Here is a 22731-nt window from a genome sequence, read left to right as displayed (position 1 = left end):
CTCAGCAGGATATGACATTCCAGCACCAGTAAATTTGCCTCAGTACTTGGGGCATAATAAGTGGGTGCATTTCCAGGCCCATGCTATAAATGTATTTTGCAATCACCACGAATCCTCTTCGTGGAACCGTTGGGCAGCATCCAGCTTTCAGGAACATATTCTAAGGGGCTCCATTTAAATCATACTATATGGTTAAAAGTAATGCTTACTACTTTTATTACTCAGCTTGTTGGCAAAATCAGGAATCAATAAATAACAAGGCAGGGGTTTTTTCCCAGATTACCTGGATAATATGGGACTCGAAGGCCCTGTTTTGTGGTGGTTCCAATCCTTTGTTCTGCTTCAAGCAATGGCCTCAGAAGTAGGAGAGTTCAAGGCAAAATTTCTGGATCTGCAAAGGAAAGCAAGGCAGATCAAACTCAGCCTGAACATTATAATAGAGCAGCATCTCCTTTGGGTGGGGGGAGGGGGGCTAGATCTGCCTTCAGTGAGAGGAGGCCTCTTCCAGAGGCATACCTTGGGCGGGGGGGGGGGCATTGCCCCAGGCACAGTTTTTTGGGGGAGGGCATTCCTCACAATGCCCTGCCAGCCTGCAGGCCAGGTGAAGGGCTGTGTGAAAAGGATGCCACAGGGAAGGGAACACATAGGGCTTGAGAAGGACACAACAGGCATGTGCCCTGCCAGCCCAAGCAGCGCTGGGGTCGCAGGGCGCCATGAGTGAACCCTTCAAATCAGTCAGCCAACTGTGCACCCTGCCCCAGGCACCAGCCAGAAACACTCCACCACTGGCCTCTTCCATTAAAGGGGCCCGGCCTGTTTATCAGCTGTTGCTTCACACTGGACAAAGGACGCCATAGCTCCAGTTGGGCTTCTGGGCTTGATCAGAGGAGGTAAAATGTGCTCCTCGTGTGTGAATGCTTCCAAGATAGTAGGGATGGCTCTGGTGGCAATTCGCTCCCACTGCCTTCAAATCCATGGCTTCATCCCTCAAAGATGGGGAATCAAGACTCTGAGGTCATAACATATTTCAGATGAGGGAATGTGGTTTCAGCTTGTCTAGGATTCAACTGTACTCCCCTTGAAGATTCCAGTTTTCCATTTGGGTATTATTGCAGATGCATCCCTCAGCCCAGGTTTCGGTGGCCAAGAGCATCTTTGCACAGCTAAGAACAGTGCATTAACTAGGTTCGTTCTTGGAGATGTCAGGTTTACCACGATTACTAATACAATCCTTAGTTTTGTATTGTTTGGGCTATGTAATGTGCTCTTTATGGGGCTGCCTCTGAAGCTGGTTCAGGGTGTTGCAGCCAGATTCTTGACCAGAGCCAGTTACAGCAAATACGTGACCCTATGGTTATAGCAGCTTCACTGGCTGCTAAACTGGGTCAGGGTTATTAATGCTGGTTATGACCCATCAAACCCTAAACAACTTGGGACCACGTTACTTGAAAGATCACCCTCTCCCATATAAGCTGACATGGTTATAAAATCTTCAAGAGAAGCTCATTTCAGCCCCATCAACACACAATACACTTTTGGCAGGGGGTAGAGAGACACACTCTAGAGCCCTTTCTGAGGGAGGCTTGTCTAGACCCCTCTCCAATTACCTTCTGTCGGCAGATGAAAACTTCCTAATTCAGACACAATTCATTTTTCTTTGCTGCTGTGTGCATTTCTGATCATGCCGGTTTTAACTGACTGATGTTTTTGTTGTTTCATTGGCTCTGGTTTCATGTGGTGTGATATGTTATATTGACTTGATAGTTCATAATGATTTTACTTCTGTTAGCTGCTTAGGGAAGGTTCTCAAGGAAAGATGGGGTACTTACTTACTTACTTACTTACTTACTAAATAAATAAATAACATTCCCAACTTAAGAATATGCCAAAGCTGGATATGTGCCATGACAGACCTCAAGTCTGGGATCTGAAGCTAAATCTATTTATGCACAGGTACATGGTTATATACACAATCCATGATTATGCCCAATTATCACATTATCTATCCACCTCTCTAGTTATATCACATACTATATATCTGTTTCATTAGAACTTACTTCAGAGTAGAGTCCATTAGAATACAGTGAAACTTTACAACTGAATAAACATTCATAGGACAGACCAACACATAAAAGAAAGTACACCCACATACACAAATAAAGGTGAAATATTCCCATATATAAAATATACTGCAAACACAAATGTTGCCATGCTCCTTTGAAAACAATGAAACTGGACACGCTAAATTCCCATGCATTTTACACGGTTATGAAATATGAAATGTTTGTCTTAACAAAACAAAAAGAGCAGTTCCTGAGAGTTCATTGCTGACTTTCTGGTCTCTCTCAGCTTGTTTATGTCACATGCCAATCTGCGTCATTGGGTTGGTTTTGTGGTTGTGTCTGTGGCCCACTGAACACCCTGGTGCAAGAATGGAGTCACCACAAAAGTTCAGCATGTTAAAATCAGCTAACATGACCTAGTGTCCCTTTTTCAAAACATGCCACATAGAAGTGCAACAAATGGCTAAATGTAAGAAACTGCTGCACAGTACAGATAGAATAATGCAGCATTGTATTATGAGTGTGACTTTTCTGATCTAAGCAAAAGTACTGTTATAGGATTGGGAAGCTTTAAGGACTCTTTGCAGGGCAGTATGTAGGGAAAAGATGGAGGCAATCCCTAGTGTGCCGCTGAAAGAGCAAGTGTGTTCATGGATATAGGTATTAAGGCCTATTGTGCAACCACAAAGGCAGCTTCAGGACTGCAGTGGAGGGTCTAAGATATAACACATGACCATCAAAACTATTTAGAATACACCATGGAATAGATTCAACAACAAAAACAGGTTTGACTTGTAAGACAGGTATCTTTAATGTGATCCTAAAGTTACTTAACGGGCTGTGATGTCTGCCTGTGATGTCTGGAAGAAGTTAAGGCTCCCAAGTACATTCTCATTCTCCTTGTGTCCTGTACCACATGTCTTAGGCTCTCAGTCTTGTTCTTATCTTTTCTAAAGGCACAGGTGCACTCTCCTGGGCCAAGTGTGTGTCTGAAGATGCAGTAAAAATTAATGCAAGATCTAAAATATACATGTCTCTTTCTGAGAGAACATCTGTAGACTCCAGGGCCGCTTCAGGGGATCTTGATGTATTTGGGTCTTCTTACACCGACACATGTATGATAATCCATTCATTACTTTTTCAAATAGCTCCAGAGAAACTGCACTTGGAAGAACAAGAACACAGCCAGAACACCAAGATTCTTGTATCTCACTGCCAGTGCTCTTAATGGCTTCAAGAACTCTTTGCAACTGGTCTGTCATGGAGGCACCAATTTGGGTTGCCATAATTAAGGTTCACATTTTAATGTGCACCTAATTCATACAGCTCTTCAACCAAGTAATGTCTATGAGGATGCATGCATTAGGACAAAGTATGCATAACAATGCACACATTAGTGAAAATTGTACCCCGAAATGCATTATATTAAGGGTACTGCTTGCAAAAAGGTGCATATTACAGAGAAATAATGTTTATATTAGGAGCATTGCATACTAAAGTGCTGATAATTTTTTATAAGTGCTTAAAAGATATTCACAAACTGACAGTGGCATAGCGTTGGTTGCCGCTGTGCCAGTTGGGGGGCACCAGCCCAGTCCCGTTACCGATGCCACCAGAGCAACCCCACCCTCACTGGAGCAAAGTGGGGCCATGCTGAGCTGCCACCTGCGCAGGGGAAAGCTTGGCTGGCCAATGTGGCCCTTGGTGGCAGAGAAGAGCACCGGGCCATCATAGGAGTGCCTGCGCATGGCGGTGCCTGGTTTGCACCCCTCAAAAATCATGCACATGGGGCCACAGCCCCCTGGAACCCCACACACTATGCCTCTGTGAACTGATGCAGAAATGTGTTGGATGGAACTTAAGGCAGGGAAAGTAAGAAACTGAAAGAAACAAAAATGGGCATGTCTGTCCACCTCTAGCTATAATATATGACGAATACAGCTCCTGTATCTTTCACTGGTTGTGCAGAACAGGAGCAAGCACAATTTCCCCCATCAATATAAGACAATCTATCCTCATTGATTCTCGTTTTACATACCTTTAGTGTGCAGCAACACGTTGCAGTACCAAAAACATGGCACTGCTTCCAATTATGGCAGCCCCACTTTTGAGTGACACCTCTCCATAGCATCTACAGTGGTACCTCGGGATGCAAAAGGGATTCGTTCTGGAGCCCCGTTCGCATCCCGAAGCGAATGTAACCCGTGTCTGCGCATCTGCGCGTGTCGTGTTTCGGCACTTCCGAGCATGCATGTGACACCATTTTGAGTGTCTGCACATGCGCACACGGCAAAATCCGGAAGTAACATGCTCCGTTACTTCCGGGTCACCGCGGAGCGCAACCCGAAAATATTCATCCTGAAGCATATTTATCCCAAGGTATGGCTGTAGTTTAATGTGCCTTGCAGCTTGCTTGCGTATGTATGTATATATGTATGTATGTATTTTCTTGCATTTCTACCCCACCTTTCTCCCGTCATGGAGCCCCAGGTGGCATACCCATGCAAAGCACTAACTAGATCCAGACCTAATTAGCGTCATTAAGGCCACTGCCTCATGTGCCTTCAGGCCATAGCCTGGGTCAATACAATAACATTACTAACCAACTCCTGGGGCCAAGGTCCCTCCGCTCTCCCCCTAAAATAATTAAGGGGGCTGCCGTCTCAAAGTTGATGGGCATTGCCATTCAGATGGTGTGCATGTACCACATCTCATGATCATTTATGTGGGACGGGCCTTACCTGTCCCTTCTCCCCCATTATTTTATTCAAGTTGGTACCCCACCCTAGTGATTATGTTCTACCTCCACTGCTGGAGGTATGATTCTGAATACCAGGGGAGAGTATGGTTGAGCCCAGATCCTAGTTTGTGGGCTTCCATAGGTGTCTTGTAATAACAAAATGGTGGACTAGGTGAGCCACTTGCCTGATCCAGAAGGCTTTTCTTATATGTTTAGGATAACACGGTACATTTTCTTTGCCAGCCAGAGCTAATAACAAAAATCAGAGAAACACATTGTGACAATGTCAGAACCCAGGGTACACAGAACTAGATGCACAGAAGGGTAAAGAACAACTTGAGGTGGGACTTGTTGGCGTAACTGCAATGTTCTTTGGAAGATCTGCCCTTAAAGCTGGAAATATCCAGTTTTATTATTTGTCAACTGTCTCTACACAACAAATAAGGAAATAGCCTTGCTTGAGGGTTGGGGTGGGAAGACAGATTGCTGTGCTGTGTTATTGTGTTTTCTTAAACATAGGAAAAAAACCCACCCCCAAAGCCTGCCACTTAACTTTTATATAAGCAGCTGCTGATATCACTTTTATATAAGCAGCAGCTCATGTCGCTTAGTGAGTACTGCTTGGCTACAGCTCATAAACATTGTAAATATTTTTAAATAGATGCAACAGAAACTAGTTTTACCCACTTGTAAAGCAGCTATCTTAAATAGCTTTCAATTGTGCAGAGAAATGTCTATTTAGAATATGTGATATGTGATTAATTATTTTCGAGCAAGAGACCTGTACTCCCTCACTCCCTGAAATGAAATAGATTCCTGAAAATCAATGAAGAAAAACAAACATGAAATGATAAGAGTGTTTTAGTTGTTTCAAATTTTACTTAACGTCTACCTCAATGAAAATGTGAAAAGTGGAAGGGTATTCAGATTTTTTAAAGCATTAAAACATTAAAATCAAATGCATTTTAAAAAAATAAGATTTCAGAACTGTTGGTGCAAAAGAAAAATATAGAAAGGATTCCTGGATGCTAAAATCCAGGTTTGGGGCAAGAACTCTGGTGAGAGAACTTCAGCAGAGATTTAAAATCTCAAAATATGCAGCGAAGTAAAGCACAGAAATATAGGCTGTTGGACCTTTAAAATATGCCCTTCTAAGTGGGTTGCAAAATGTCCCCTTAAAAAACTTCTTCCTAAAGTTTCTCTCTTCTACCTGCACAGGAAGAAACCATGTTTGATAAATTAAAAATTGTTTACTTACAAACTCTTCAAAGGTCAAGTTCATGCACTTCAGAACACAGACATTAAAACTTAACTTACCAGTAGTTACAAAGTGGTAAAAGTTCCTAAATTATTGGCATAGGAACTCAAGAGTAGCTTGTGAGAACCACGCAGCTGAGCCAGAACAACCAGCTCAAACCTCTCCCCATGTTGAGCTTCTCAGGTAGAGTGAGGAGAGAACAAAGGCTTGATTACCTAGTTCCTCTCAAGGTGAGGGGAAGTGGATTCAGCTAAGCCTGGGAGGACAGCTAACTCTATGGTATTAACCCCTTCATGCATTAATTAGACTTAAGCATGTTGGTTATCTGAGGCTGGTTATCCCACCAAAAAAATGGCATAGGGGTGGAAGAGGAAGTATGGCACATCACCAGTTATGATATGGACATCGCTGGTGTGGTGTCACCCATATGCCAATGGATACCCGATATACTAATATAACAAGTATACATAGAGCATTTCAAACTCTGCTATACGAGTTTATTGTTATTATTTTATTGCTAACTGCTTTGAGAATATTTCTAGAAATTTGTATAGGATTGTATTCAAGAAACTTTTGCCAAGATTAGACCTTTTAGAATTATGGCCATGACTAACTTAGGTCCATAAATTTTAATGGGAATTCATATCACTTCCAGTGATTCTTCAGGGTTCTGAATTATGTGGGGAGCCTCTATGAGAAACCAGATATCTCATGCTCCCTGGAGGACCATATTTGGCGAAGTCCCATGTGCCCACTGGGCAGACCCCTTGGCAGTCCTGTCCTTTGTCTGGTGGGCCTGGACTATATGTGTTTCACCTATTTGGGAATTGTTTGTTTGAACTTTTCTCAAGAATACTGAAAATTATTTTTTTTTAAAGTTTACTTAAGGAAGCTTGAAAACCCCCAAATATTTTTCAAACCAAGCCAAGGAGTTATCACCCATCATCACTAGTAAAAACAGGCGACCCCACAGGAAGGCAGGAAGAGGAAACAAAGTCCACAGTGTCAGAGTTGCCAGGCTTTGTGTGATGGGATGTATTTGTGGAGGGAAAAGGATTGTAAGGAGGTTACTGATATTGAGAACAAAAGCTATGCTAACAGAACTGTACAATTTCAACAGAAGCCTTATTACAAGACAGATGGAGATATTACAACATGTCACATGAGAAGAGAACAGATTTACCTGAAGTTTGGAAATGGTTTATGATGTTTGGATAAGGCCCTTCAGTAAATACCACATTTGATGGTTTGTTATGCTTTATTCCTCCCCAAAAAATTAAAATAAGAAAAAGCAATGAAAAAGAAAAAAAGGTCAAAACATGGATGTATGTTTTATTGCATTCTTCCCCAGACTACTAACTCCCTTGTAACTAAAAGAAAGAGCATCTGTACAATAACAGCTGATGTATGTATTTCCACCTATATATGTCACAACGGCAGCCACAGAATGTAAATATCATTCCAGTCTTTCCTAGTAGGCTTCGTTTTCCCCACCCACATAGCAAGGCAACACAGCCTTCAGTACTGGGTCTCAGATAATTTGTCAGCCCTTGGGGAAACAGACTGGGTGTATTATTATGGATGATAGTAAGCAGTTAAAATAGGTATACTAAAATAACTCAGAGCAACGAAGAATGTGCTTATATTTAGTAATTACTTTGTTATATTCACAATTATCCCACTTTTGTTTATAGATTAAGCCAATTTTAACTTTATAGCCCTGCACAATAAAAAATAAATCACCAGCTAGCTGCTCTTCTGAACTTTTATGATATCCAGAACACTAAAGAATTCATACGGGAAGGTTTTGGAGAGTGGAGAGAAGAGTGAAGGACTGATATAGAAAGATAATTTGGCCATAACACTTTGTTCCTATTCAAAATTTACTGGGAGGGATAAGATTCCCCCCAATCCCAATTCCTGTAGGGGGGCAAAGCATAAAAGGCATAGACAACTTAATCAAGCAGGGCAGTGTATCAAGTAACCACACCTACCTTTCTGGATGGCAGGATCTAGAATAAATCTAGATTGAAAACAGCATGTTGAGGATGAAGGTTCTGGTGCCTTTGGGTTCTGTTTACCTACCTGCCCCTCTCTGCTTTCAGTCACTTTTGATCCACCTTAAATGGTTATAGTATTGTCAGCGGGCACTGCAAAGAAGATAACATTGCCTACATGTGGCTGCTCCCAGACTCTGGAACTCCCTCCCTCAAGAAGCTAGATGGGCTTCCTCCTTGTCCTTCTGCTGGCAGGTGAAGACTTTCTTGTTCCAACAGCCTTTTGGGAATTGACTTTTTATGAAAGGGCTGGTGCCATGCTGTTTTTATTGCAATTGTTTGTATGTTTCAAACAGATTTTATATATGCTCACAGTTTTAGTTCTAGCAATGTTTAATAGGTTGGTTTAAAAAAAAGAAAAAAAAGATTCATGTTTTTATACATAAACTGCCTTGATTCCTGTCAGGGAAAAATGCTGTGTGTGTGTGTGATGTTAAAGGAAAGGCATTCATATTAACATGTCTAGGATATGCAGATCTGCATGTATTCTGTTGATTTGCACAATTAAATCTGAGTAACTGTACTGCATAAAACCTTTGAGAGGAATTGATGATTCTCCTCATTCCTAAATCCCAAGGCCACTTTGTATTTTACCTAGCAATCATGCTTACTCGACTAAACAGAAGTTATATCAGCTGGTGCTTCCTGGAGAAAATATGTAAATTGTGAACGGCAATATACCTTCCCAAATGTAGTGGACAAGTTCCAAGGGACCATGGCCAAGTAAGGATTAGCATCAGAGCTAAATCCAACCCTCTGGAACACACTACCTTATTTCCCCCTAATGCCAACAAGATGGGTATTTGGAAGAAGAAGTGGTTCCGCTTTGGGGAGATGCCAGCATCCTAATCTGGGGAGTGATTATCTGAGGCTTGAACTACCCTTTACCACCCTTCTTAAAAACATGTCTCTATTACTATCTACTTCTTAATCAGAGTTGTAAAGCAAAGTAGCTGACTTAGAAGCAATCTGTGGAAAATGTAAACACTGAAGAGAAAATAACCGCCCCACCCCTTTGGGAGCTTGTGCTGTTCTTTTATGTTTCTCATTTCATCCCATCCACTTTCAATTAGTACTTCCTGTTTAAACAATATCAGATTTTTCCATCAGATCTGTGGTGGAAAACTCATTCATCCATTCGGCATAAGAGAGGTCAAGATCTTTATCTTTCTTCAAAGATTTGAGAAATAGAATTCCTGTCATTTGTGTGGTAGGAATAAGCAGCTGTAAGGAACAAACGAAACCATTCTAAAAACCGTGATATATGGCACAGAGACAAGCCTATGTGTGGCTTATGCAAACAAGAAACATATTCATGGTTCTACAAAGATAAGTGTAATTTTATACTTATCAGCTGGGATTCAAAGAGCCCATCTGTGAGCCAAAAGCAGTTGTGTCTTGATTCCGCCCATTACATGAATCGGTTTTCTCCTATTTATTATATTTATATAGCTTTAGTAGAGGCTACATCATGATTCAAATTTAAACCTCTCTCTTCTTGAGAATTCAATTACGTCTTACCTTTAACTTCTTTACAAATTTGAAATTTCTATGGTGTCTATAGTTTGCAAAGTCAAAGCCCTTATTTTACAAGTTCTGCTCAAACTTCTCCAGTCTGACTAGGTAAGTAAAACGAGCTTTGTACAAAGTGACACTAGGCTTCTTCTTAGGCTGCAAGATGATTCTTGGAAAGTATCTTATAACAATACTGGAAACTTTCTGTCCACAGCTGTCTCTCTTCTTCTGCAATATGTTTTATCATGTCAGCACCAGAGTAGTCACACATGTGCTGTGTTATGCTCCACATGAAGGAACTGATAAACATCTGAGAGTCCGGCTGTCCTAAAAGAGTTTGACGGAAGGAAAATGCCAGTTCCAAAAAAAGCAGAGGGATAATTGATGGAATAATCCTAATACTGTAATGTAATCTATGAAATAGTTTTCTCATCATCTGTAAAGTTCACATACAATAAGATAACCTTAGAGAAAGTGTTAGTGTTTACTTCTTTTTAAAAAAGAACAATGACATGCATGATTTCGATCTGGTGCCCTTACACAACTAATATATAAATGATCAAAGGCTTCTGGTCAGTAGGACGTGGACAAGCAATTCAGATATGTTACTGCATTATATAATTAGCATTTACATATAATACAAGGGGTGGCATAAAAACAATGGCAGTTTGAGTAGGAACTGTGCAATGGACTGCTAGATGATTTGAAAATATGAGGGCTAAACTAGATCTTGTGCAAAAGATCATGTAGATTTCTCATGAGTTTTTCAAATTAAAAGTAGCCTTTCCTGGCTGTAATGCAAGGGTGGAAGAATGTCAAGGAGAAGTCCTTAACACTGACTCCTCTTGCCATTTACCTGCTCACTTCAACTACCCACCCAAGCTATTTCTTCCCTAGCTTAGGGAGAAGAGGAAGGGTGTCTTATTTTAAGTAGGAAAAAACAACCAAAAGGGAAAGAGTTAAATGTGTTTCCCCCATGCCATTTTTTCTGTTCTTTGTTGGGGCATCCCAATGCTGCTTTTCACAGTGGTAAATCTACACACATCTGGGTGTAGCATCAGGTTTGGCCCTAAGGCAGGAGATTAATCAGTAGGAGTTAAGATTGCCTAGCAAGGGTACACTACTCCAAAATGTGGCATTTGCAAATGGAATGGTAGACAAATCTAAGCTTCTTCCTGTGCCAACCTGTATACTCAGAATTAGGGATGGGGAAGAAATTTGATTCTGTTCACATTTAAAGGTGAATCTATCAAATGCACACATTCCAAAACCCTGTGAGAACTGAAACATAGTCATCCTTAGAAATTTGTACATATCTGAATTCTGCAATGCATTTCTCCAACCAATGTATCCAAAAATATTGGGAGAAAGTGTGCATAAAAATGAACATATTCATGAAAGTAACATAAAAATTCATTGTTAGGGAAATGGCTTGCATTATTCAAAACTGCATACAGTACAAGCATGTGTTTCTTAGAACAAATTTGAACTGAAATGCTGATTTATTTATTTTTGAGGATTTTTTTAAAATCACAACTTGCTGCAGAAATATGGAGAACTGAATTTAAGATTGGGAAAAGGAGAAACTGAGAGAACTAAAAATGGCCATCTCTACTCAGAATCAAATCCCACCACATTCAATGATGCCTACTCCCAGGTCAATGTGAAGAGGTCTAAAAGGGTCAAGTGCACAAATGTGCCACATTCAATATATGTACTTAGAGCAACAAAAATGGATTTTTAAAAAGCAAAATAATATTCAGATTGGAGTTGCCAGAGATGCACAAGGGAAACTATGTTTTAATGTACAGGCAAAGTCTTTGCAGATTTTTGTATTGTAGATGTATGTTTTGTATTATTTTATTAACACTATTGATTGATACAAGTTTGTCATGGCCTTTGGTTAAACAATAAACCTAGGAACTACAAAAAGGCTGAAGATTGCTCAGTTCTACACATCAGTACAAAGAATAAGATTTAATTTCTTTAAAAAAATCTTTAAATTGTTGAAGCAACTGAAATGTGCTATGAAGACAACCTGAGATAAGGATAAATTCTTTTTCTCAAATAAGCTGGTTATTTTCTAAAGGTGTAAATACAGATTTCCTCCTGATCAATATCTAAGAAGATATAATAGGGGTTTTCTTACACCGTAACTAGCAGGTGTGTCTGTGACTCCTTTCTCATTTGAAACACAAGAGAAAATCCACAGATCCACTATCTATCATTATGTGCTTTGATTTATATTTTCCCTTCCTTGTTCTAAAAGCTTAATACAGTTAATGTTTCCTAAAATAAAATATATTTCAGATTTATAAATGGTTGATTTTTAAAAAAACTAAAAATGTGTTCCATTTTTTAAAGCTGAAATGTTGACATGTACAAAATGTAATAACTCAGCATTTTCAAAAAAGCTTGCATGTGACCTGTGCAAATATGAAGTGACACAGCTGATGTGATAAATCTAACAGGAAGGATGGAGTCAGTTCCCAGAACCAGTGCTTCTTAATCTTGGGCAGTGTCTAATGCACCTTTCCACCTAAGGGAAGGGGTGTGGAAACAATACAATTATTTTTCTTAACGCAGAAGATTAAACAGAGCAGTGTTGAGTTCATTTATCCTAGTTTCCCAAACTGGGGGGGTGAAAACCTGATCAATAGCTCAATGTTTAATAGGATCAAGAAAATGAAGTCTAATTTCCAAGCACCAATTTTTCTAAAAATACTTTAATATTCAGTTACCCTTATGCAGCTCTATAAGCACAAAGAAGTTGTAACTGCATGTGATAGCCCTGCCAGAATATCAGCAATCTGCTGTTCCATGCAAAGGAAGAAGAAAAAATGGCTACATATTCTAGACATACACCTACCACCGCCCCTGACCAGCTGTCAGGTACGATGGCTGAATTTCTATCTGGGGTACACAAAACACAAGCCAAATATAGGCTGGTTAGCTCTTGTGCTTGGGTCCTGTTTGCAGGTTTCCCAAAGGCAGGCCGCAGGTTGGCTACTGGGAGAATAGGATGCTGGACTAGATAGGCCATTTCCTGATCCAGCAGGCTGTTCTTACCTTCTTATGAACAGTTAATATCATAGTTCAAATTCCTGGACACTGGCACAAGAGCCTGCAATAAATCTAGATGCCAACTTTGCTGCCACATATACCTGGACAACATCATTATTGGCCTCAATAACATCAAACATACCATCTCAGGCCTATTTAATTGTTCATCTTCCAACATTATATATGCTTTCAAAGGCCAACAGTGCCCTTCAGCTCTCTATATTGGACAAACAGGACAAACCTTACGCCAAAGAATAAATGGACATAATGACATCAGGAATCATAAAACAGAGAAACCAATAGGAGAACACTTCAGTCTCCCAGGACATTCTATACAAGATCTTAAAAGTAGCTGTCTTATTGCAAAAGAATTTTAGAAATACACTTGAAAGAGAAGTTGCTGAATTACAACTCATTACCAAACTAAAAACAATGGAGAGACCTGGTCTGAACAGAGATATTGGATCCATGTCCCATTATACATGCTAAAGCTAATTTTGGACATCTATCCCTTTAAAAATCCCTTGCCCTTCTCTGTGGAACAAACTGCCATCATTCACAGTCATCAACAGTTATAAGGTTGTAGTGACCTCTGTTTCAGAGTATCTGAATAAGTGTGTATATACACGAAAGCTCATACCTAGAAAGCTTATACTTAGCTGGTCTTTAAGTTGCTACTGGAACATCTTTCAATATTCTTTTAAAAAATCTTTCATCATTGTTATTTATTATGACAGACCAACACGGCAACATTACCTGAAACTGTATGACCTTGGGTTAGTCTTCTCTGAACCTCTCTTACATTCCACCTTGTTGCATGTGATTGTAAGCTGTAAGGAAGCACAATTTGTGACACTAAACAATCCATTCACTGAATACACATCTATTAAGGCATCAGGTTACTCAGTCCCTGGTGTAATTTTTTGCACACTAAAACCACAAACTTTCTTTCACAAATATATGTATATTATCTATTATGTACAAAATATCATTTTCTTTTGTAGCTTAGACCACTGTCAGTGGAGTCAGTCATGTCCCACATTTATGATGTTTCTCTGCATGTGTATATTAGAGCACTAGTTTTGCAAAAATTAGCACAAACATAATGGATGAACTGACCCTAAAAATGGTAATTAAAAATGTGCCTCAGAAATAATTTTCCAGACAGAGAGATGGGGGTTGGGGTTGGGAAGCTATACATGAATGTAACTTCATTGCCACCTAGAGGACAGTGTAAGACTAAAACTAAGTTTTGACATTTACTTTCTTGAAAATAATAGCCGTAGCCTGTTACAGTAATATTATGCTTTTATAGTAATAGTCTATTATAGTATACTATTCTTTCACGTAGAAACCAGAAATCCAATTGGCTTGTGAAAACAGCATTCTTCTCTGCCAAGATCCAGGTTTGAGTTGTCTCAGTGTTGTTCTCTCCACATCCATGGGAACATCTTCCATTTGTTTAGGCCCAGGTCTGTAGCAAAATAAAATAGTAACAGTCTAGACTGCTGACATTGCTCATCTGCTAGGCCAAACCTGCTTCTTTGCTTCTTATCCCTCTGCAAACAAACACATTTGCACAAAAACATACACAAACATACACACATAATGGTTCTCTCCTGGTTGCTAGGCAGTCACTGTATTATTTCTTAGAGCTTCTCTGTTCTCGAAAAGTAACTAAACTTCAAGGCTGAATATTTTTTGCAAAAGTTAAATTCCTAACTTACAAACACAGCTTTGACTCATAACAAAAGAGTAGCCTAACGTTTGAGACGTCTGATAATATTTGACAATTTTATGTACAGGTAAATACATAAAATCATTTGTGGCAATCACACAGCGTCCCCAGACGTTTAACAGTCTATTGATCTCTGTGCCACCACTGTGCTCGCTTCCCCACTGCCACCAACCAGTTACTCTCGGGTAAAACAATGAGTCGACAGTTGTTAAAAGTGAACCAAATAAACAAGTTTATTTTATAAACATTAACAAGTTCATGGTTTCTCAGATAATATTCCTGTCAGTATCTTAACTTTAGTTTCTTTACTGGCCTATACCTTCTTAATACCTTCTGACTGATTATCTCAACTGTTTGACTCCTCTTAACAATTTCTCTCTCACACACACCAGACTAGCCCAACCCAGACTTATCTTCTCTAACTCCAGACTGTCTTCTCAACCACCCTAACTCTAACTCCTCCCCTTGGGTTCCCATTGGTTAGTCATTTTACAATTAATTAACCCTTTCCTTATGAACCCAGTATGATGTCACACACCTAGGAGGGAAAATGCCACAGCATTATATATGAATAAATGTCTCTAATGAACATTAATTTTCTAGGTTGCCAAATGCATGAGCTGGCTTGAGTATTTGCTAGGTTTGCCTATTTATTAAAACCATGTTTCAATATACAAGAGGCTGCTTCTTCTTTGGCAATCACTCATAGCCAAGTAAGATTGTCTTCCATAAACAGGGTTTTAACAGAGTCCGTAAGTGACTGTGGAGGCCAATTCTGGATCCACACGTCCTTCCACAGTGCGGACATAGGTTTTCGCGTGGGAGTTGATCACAGTGTGGATTTGCTAAGCCGGCCTTCCTCTTGGCACGTTTCTCCCTTAGTTCTGAGTTAGCATTTTAATCCCTACATGGCAAGCCTATACTGTTATGTTTCCTAAATACTGTGGACAGGAAAAGTGGGATAGAAATTTCCCCCACAATAAAAATATTTACTTTTAAACTTTTTTATTGTGATTTGCAAAGCGTCCTACCTTTCTGTATTATTTTTTTAGTCTGCATTGCCTTTTACTTTCCATAAAGTTTGCTGTGTTTTCCCCGGAAAAGGGTAAAAAATATCCCATCGGGGGTGAGTATGGGCTGACATTTTCATGCCAACGACGCCATGTGAGTAGTTCCCCGGTACCGAACAACCTACCAAAACAACCATACATTATTAGCAGCAGACAGACCGAGAGATTCAAGTCAGCGCACATTTAGCTTAGCTTGCCACGTCGTTTGCGCATGCGCGCCCGCCCGCGAGCGCCCTTGTTTCCTTGGCAGCCATCAGCTTGTTTGAGGCGAAACCATTTGGGGCAAAGGGGGGTGACGAAAGAGGCGAGGAACGGAATGAAAGCGAAGGCCAATTGACCGGCAGGGTGAAGAAGCCGTCGGTGGCATCGGACGTAGCCAGCAGAGTCGGAGGCGGCGTAGGCAGCTGCCGTTGATTACAGCGCGGAGCAATCGAGGGTTGGAAGTGAGTTTCTAACCCCCTCCCCTCCCCCTTTTTACTGGGTTCCCACCAGGACCCGCTACGTGTCTGGTTGGGAGGGGGGAGATGGCGGCGCAAAGCTACCTTCGCCCCCACCCGAAAAAAAGAAGCGTAGGCGGCCTCTGTATGGGGGCTTCGTCTCTCCCGAGGGCGGCCAAGGCGCGGCCGACATTCTAAGCGGGAGGGGACTCCTGAGGGCGGTTATTTCCAATTCAGAACTGTGGCGAATAGGCGAGGGGCGGAGGGAGGCCTTCATAGCACGCAGCTTCCACGCATCATCTTCAGCCGCCGGCGGGCAACTGCCACGGAGGCGGGTGGGCTCCCAACGGCTTTAGCGCGCTGCCTGCCGCCTCACAGCGCCAGCGGTTCCTCCCACAAAGCTACCGGCGGCCTCTGCGTTCTTTTCCGTTAGCGGAACGGCAGCCAGCGCCCAGGCGGTTCCTAACGGAGAAACCTGAGGGGCGTGTGAGGGGGGGAGAACAGAGTAAGCGAGGAATGCAAGAAGACTACGAGTCCCAGCAACCTCCAGCCAGCACTACATCTCCCGTGGTTCACCTATGACAGAATGAGGTCCTGTTAGGAGACGGAGCATGTACCTTGAAGAGGAGGAGGGAGCTGGGCGTGCGCGCCTCTTCCGAAAGCAGCGCCGATTGGCTGAGGCGGAGTGCGAGGGCGGGACTACAGTAGCATCGCCTTGGCTCGAGAAAGAAGGGAGCTCAAAATGTGAATCAAACCCAGTGATTTCGGTTGTGGCCGTTATTAAGGGCTGCGCTCTCCTCTCCGCGTTGCTTAAATATGGAGTGGGCTAGAGAAACTTAAGAATTGACGATGCCCCATGAAGCTCCCTTTTTCTTTGGTGTTTGAATTCGTAGTGCTTCCCACTTTAGCGCAACGCGATGCCAGGATCGCCTCTGCTCGGGGGTGGTCCGAAGTATTTACTCGGAAGTAAGTCCCTCTGGGACGCAGGTGGCGCTGTGGGTTAAAGCCTCAGCGCCTAGGACTTGCCGATCGAAAGGTCGGCGGTTCGAATCCCTGCGGCGGGGTGCGCTCCCGCTGCTCGGTCCCAGCGCCTGCCAACCTAGCAGTTCGAAAGCACCTCCGGGTGCAAGTAGATAAATAGGGACCGCTTACCAGCGGGAAGGTAAACGGCGTTTCCGTGTGCGGCTCTGGCTCGCCAGATGCAGCTTTGTCACGCTGGCCACGTGACCCGGAAGTGTCTCCAGACAGCGCTGGCCCCTGGCCTCTTAAGTGAGATGGGCGCACAATCCCAGAGTCTGTCAAGACTGGCCCGTACGGGCAGGGGTACCTTTACCTTTACCTAAGTCCCTCTGGGATCCAGTAGGGCTTGATCCTATGCAAGAAAGAGCTTTAAATCTGGAGTTAACGCTCCTACACAGATGTGCCTAGGGATGTCAGTTCTCCTTAATAGCAATCCTATGCGGAGGGGTAACTTCCATTGAAGAGTGTGGAAAATAATGAGTGTCATTATCTCTCTCCCTATGGCTGTGAACTGACTTCGTGTCCATAGTCTACTAGCAATCCCAAACCGCACCAGTGACAATAATGATTCCACGATGTGCTACGTAGTTGACAGTTGGGGTTGGATGTAGCAAGGAAGATCAGCTTTAAATCCTTGCTTAGTTCTGAAACTCATTTGATGGGGGGAGCTGTGGCCTTTGAAATTAGCCAGTTCTAATCTGTTTCATGTGTAGTTAGACTAAAGGGAATGGTGTTAGACTAAAGGGAATAGTGAGATAATTGAGAATAATTACAGATAAGGATACAATATATTTTAAATATATTTAAGTAAAATTACTTAAGAATCACATGAAATATGATGCTACCTTGTGTCTTGTTAAAGATGCAAATGACAGTGCATGGAATCAGACAAGAACTATAACATATTTCAATGTTATCTAGATGTCAGAAAATATATCAAAATGAAAATCTATAAAAGATGGGCATATGTGCATCCATTCCTTCTTTACTATACTGTATACATTATGTGGAATGGCAAATTATTCTAAAGGCAGCTTTTCAACTATTAGGGGAAATATGTATGCCATTTTTATTTGTGTTTTTATAATACAATCTGCATTCGGCAATTCCTGCACTGGAAACATCACTTTCTTCTGCCTATTTGAGTTGAATGATGAAATCATTTCTATTTAGAGATGGGATTACAATTAGTGAACATCCTTATCTTATTCAGGTTGCTTAAAGGACTATATTTACACTCTTTCCCTCTCCATTGACGTTTGTCTTGTTTGTTGCTTAATCCAACTGCATTGCTAATACATATAAGGCACACTGTGTAATCCTATCCTTTATTCAGAAATAAGTCCGGTTCAGTTCAGTGGTAAGTGCAATATAGTATTCCATCCTTAATTGCTTTTGTTGACATTAATTAAAAATGTAGGGAAGAGTAATGCATACAGTAGGTAGCCATATAATTGTTAAAATCCTTAAGGCAGAAGACAACAGTAACAGTCTGCACAGGGTATTCAGGAAGATGATGGCTTAACTCTGCATGATATCTTTGTGATGGAAAGGACTAACTGTATTAACCATTATATCTTTTTAAGTAAAAAAAAGTCATGTGTAAATCTAAAATAAAATTTCTAACACCTAGAAGTATTTGAACAGAAATATTTAATTAGAGGAAAAATTTAAAAAGTATTCTGAATGTGGATTATATTACCGGTATATGATATGATATGATATGATATGATGTGATATGATATGATATGATATGATATTGAAACACAATCAAAACTTTATCTGGAAATTATTTTCATTGGAATACTTATTTATTTTTTATACTTTTTTACTGTTAAGACAGTATAACTCACAAGCATACATTTTCATTATATTGTTTTAATTTGAAGAACAAAGTGAAGATATTGCAAACTGTTATGAACATGATTTTATCATGCCCAAAGATGCTTGGGAAAAAAAGTTAAGATCAACTTTGAAGCTGACTGAGCTTCCATTCTTTGTATACATTCTTTATGTCACTGATTTGTTAAATAAAAAATTGTTAAATAAAAATGTTTTGTTTCAAATGGAAAATTTTCCATAACAATTTTTTCCTTGCACATCATCGGTTTTGAATACAAACAATGTAGATATGCAATGTTTAGATCTTTGCTTATATATCGTGTAATTAGTTCTTGTTATGAAACGTTGGCAGTTTTACATCAAGATACAAGACATAAGTTCTAAATCTTGATATCTAAGGGCAGCTTTATATCCCCTCCTTCCTTTATGGCAGGGGGTGGAACCTTATACTGAGGGCCGCATTCCTCTGAAATAATCTTTTGGATGCCTTATATTAGCAGTGGGCAGAGGCAGAGTTGGCAGTGGTTGGGCTAAAAGTCTTCTAGAAAGGCTACAGTTTTAAACCTAAAAGTTTTCTAGATTAGCTGCAATTTCCAATCTGAAGCAGCCCCAGGTAAAACATCTTGTAATAGTCCAGTGGTGAGGTTAACAGAACATAGATAACTGTGGCTAGGTCATCTCTTTTTAGGAGAGTTATAGTTTGTATATCAGCCTCTGCCCACAGAAGGCTCTTTGTGCGCCTAATGCTTTCTGACCCTTAAGAGGTAAAGGTAAATCTAGTAGCACTTCCAGAATTCACATCGAATCCTTTTAAGGAGTATACATTCCCTTTCATAGTTGCTGAACACCATCACACTTGTTAGACAAGTTTTTATTATTATTATTATTATTATTATTATTATTATTATTATTATTTTATTGTCATTGCCCCCTCTCAGGGACAACAGAATTACTTGGCTGCTACATCCACCCAGGTCTGGTCCACTGCTATTCCCAGACACTGGTTCAGCACCTTTTCTGACTTACCTGCAAAAGACAGTTAAACCTGGGTGTCATCATCAGATCAATGACACCCAACTCCATATATGCAGGTGACCTCTGCACAACTTGCCGAAGAAAAGGATCTTTGCAACTGGCTGGTTGGGTCCAGTGAGGATCCTTTGAATCTGTGGCAAGAGAACAGGATATTTCCTTACTTATTTTATTAACAAAATCCAACTTCAATGGTTTTCCTAAATCTGTTCCGCTCCCACCATTTAATATAACTTGGACCCTTTTCACCCTTAACTTGCCAATAACCTGCTAACTGTGATATAAAGCCAGACAGATATATCTACTCTATTTAGGAAATATATTGTTTGTTTATTACAAGATTATGTAGCGTACAAGCTTATGTGGTTACTTTAACATAGTACAGTCTCTTTAAATTGACATACACTTTCCTTGTTAATTAACTGTAGCTTTGGCGAACCTTATTAAAACTTTTTGCCCAATTGCCTTTGTATTTACTCCACCACAGTTAAGCCTCACCAACACTGTAAGTGAGGACTTTTGCTGAAGCCTACCAGTGCAAAAGCCTGGCAATGCAACTGCCTCTCACTACTTCTTGCTCAGCGCTGTTCTCTCCTCATCTCTTATGCCTGACCCAAGTGATTCAGATACCCCAACAAGTCTTTTGCCACCAAGACACTGCATTTCTTGTACGTATTCTTTCTCAAGCCTCTTCCTCTGCAGTCTTCGGGCAGTGCACCATGAACTCCTTCACTGACCAGCACAGACTGACTTCTAGCTGACTAGCACCCAGCCATATATACAGTACACTTCTTGCCCTCCAGTCCAGCCCCAGCCAATCACATGGTCTAACAGAAAATTCTAACCCTGCAGCCACCAGCCAGAACACTGCTTCTTTTGCATATTGAGAACTCTATCTCTAACCGCTCCTGAGTTGTCAGTTAAAGCCCCCCAGAGACAGTTGAACCAACTTCCACCTGGCCAGACAGGACTCCCCGCATTAAACATTACAATGCACATTACCATACAAATGACAGAATCCAATCCACATTTAAACTGAATTCAAATAAGCAAGATTTCTTCACAGGGTTGAAGGAAGCATTCTTCAGGAATGATCCTAACAGCTGCTTCATTTAAGGTGGCCGAGACTACCCCTCCCTGCCAAAGAGGCGTTTAAAACTCTGGACCCAGCCTGTCAGTCCTCCCTTCTAGAAGGGCAACGGTTAACCTTGCAAGTGGTGGGCCATTTTATTAAGCTCGGTTTTAATGTAGCCTGTGTTAGTTTGTGGCACTGCACTGGTGTCATAGTCAACTCTGACAGTTGCACTGGCCTGTCTCCACAGAATTAAATGCAGCTTCCATGCGGCAGGTGTAGTGTCACAGGCTGGCCTGTGCCAGTCGGCAATTAAGTCCCATCTGTCCCTCGTGAATGTTGCTAGTGCACTAGAGTCATTCTTTCACAACTTCTTACACAAAAAGCTATTCATGTGGAGTGGTTCACTGCTCTAAGGCATAGCTGTTTGAAGTGAATGAGCCCAGGAGACATCTGAGTTGGGTTTTCACACTTATGCAGACTCCCCACACCCAAATAGCACACAGAAACAATCATTTCCACTGTTGTGAAAGTAACAACTGTAATCACATGATAGACTGCTTCACCTGAACAACCTACCACTGATAACAGCTACCATGAGGACTTGCACAAAGCAGCTTCTGTGCAGTGGCCGTGACATGTATACTGACTTCAAACACTACATAGCACATAAATGCGCAGCGAGGGTAGCCAGGAGGTGTGAGGCAAGCAGTAGTATAGACTGCCCATGTTTCTGAAGCCCTTTTTGGCCAATGCATTAACCAAATTACATGATAAATTGTGCTAAGTCATAATTATTTGGTTGCACATGCTAGGCAGGATTTTAGGATGGGCATGGTATAGGATTACATCACAGCAAGCACTTCTGTAGAGCAAATGGTTAAGCTACAGCAAGGGAGCATTCCTGGTGGCTAAGCTACAGGTGTAGTGTTTTCTTTCTGTTGAGAGCTCTCCCACACTACATGTGAGCATGTAGAATTTGTATGCAGGCTGGTTTTTTTGGTGCTTGAAGATCAGCTGGTTATAGTGGGGTGCCATGTTCAACATTTGTCAGATGCAGTGAACTCATTTATATAAACTATAAATTATTGCACCAAATCTTCAGCAGGTGGGGCTAGAACCTTTGGAAAACCAAACATGAGATTGCACGAATTCAGAGAATTCATGTCTAGCTTTCCTCTCCCTGTCTTCTTGTACTTATTATGCCAGTTAATTATTCTGAGGCAAAGTGTGCATAACCCCAGGCACAATGACCTAGAAATGTATTTGAAGCAAATAAGAATTTTGGGCAATCACCGAAGGCACTGAAACTAGCATAGGCGCTCTACCTGCCACTACAGTTTTAAACATTTGCAGTAGTGTGTATATGGCATCACTGAAGTTTTGTAACACTATTCATTATATTCTTCTGCACTTTAATTCAGACTTAGTGTAGTGCACTGCACTGGTGTATCTGTTAGTGCATCAAAATGTTGCTGGCTGATTAGTTAAGACATTATTTTAGAAGTCATTAAGGGGACCTGGTTGATTAGGTTTAACCAGTTGCTGCTGCGTTAGGTCTGAGAATTTTGCTTACTGGTTATCTGTCTTACTGGCTTCCCTCCAGCCGTAGATATTTTTTCTTGATGGTGATTTCTGTGGGCCTTCTTATGGACCAATTCACAGAGAATAAACCTTAAACCACATTTTTGCTTCCATGGGTTCTGCTTTTAGATATTTAGTTTACATAGAATAAGTCTACAACTCTATACCCATTTTCTGAGAGTAAAGCACAATGAACTCTGCTTTGGACTATAGGACTGTCTTGTAAATCAAGCTTTAAAC

At 41.0% G+C, this 22731-nt stretch overlaps 1 protein-coding gene and 1 long non-coding RNA gene across 6 annotated transcripts in view; one reads left to right on the top strand and one right to left on the bottom strand.

Annotated features, from left to right (window-relative positions):
• Nucleotides 1-12343: 12343 nt before the first annotated feature.
• On the bottom strand, nucleotides 12344-20630 carry LOC310841144. 2 transcript variants are annotated; one of them, XR_014562379.1, is made up of 3 exons: nucleotides 20369-20630; nucleotides 19830-19969; nucleotides 12344-18126 (listed from the first exon to the last, which is right to left on the bottom strand). It is a non-coding gene; the product is annotated as an uncharacterized lncRNA (long non-coding RNA). The 2 variants fall into 2 exon arrangements; XR_014562380.1 differs by lacking the exon at nucleotides 20369-20630 and having other exon boundaries at nucleotides 19830-20260.
• Nucleotides 15673-22731, top strand: part of AHI1 (Abelson helper integration site 1) — a 67243-nt gene continuing 60184 nt past the window's right edge. For 2 of the 4 annotated variants that reach the window (XM_083731606.1, XM_083731604.1), the window contains exon 1: nucleotides 15675-15947. The gene's annotated coding sequence lies outside the window, so the exon portion shown is untranslated. Of the gene's footprint in view, nucleotides 15948-20812; nucleotides 20953-22731 lie in introns of those variants that run through there. The other 2 variants (XR_014562347.1, XM_083731605.1) reach the window with 2 other exon arrangements.

This window comes from Podarcis gaigeae (genome assembly GCF_964106915.1).
Source record: "Podarcis gaigeae genome assembly, chromosome: 3".
Lineage (NCBI taxonomy): Eukaryota > Metazoa > Chordata > Lepidosauria > Squamata > Lacertidae > Podarcis > Podarcis gaigeae.
This window is presented reverse-complemented; position numbering and strand designations above follow the sequence as displayed.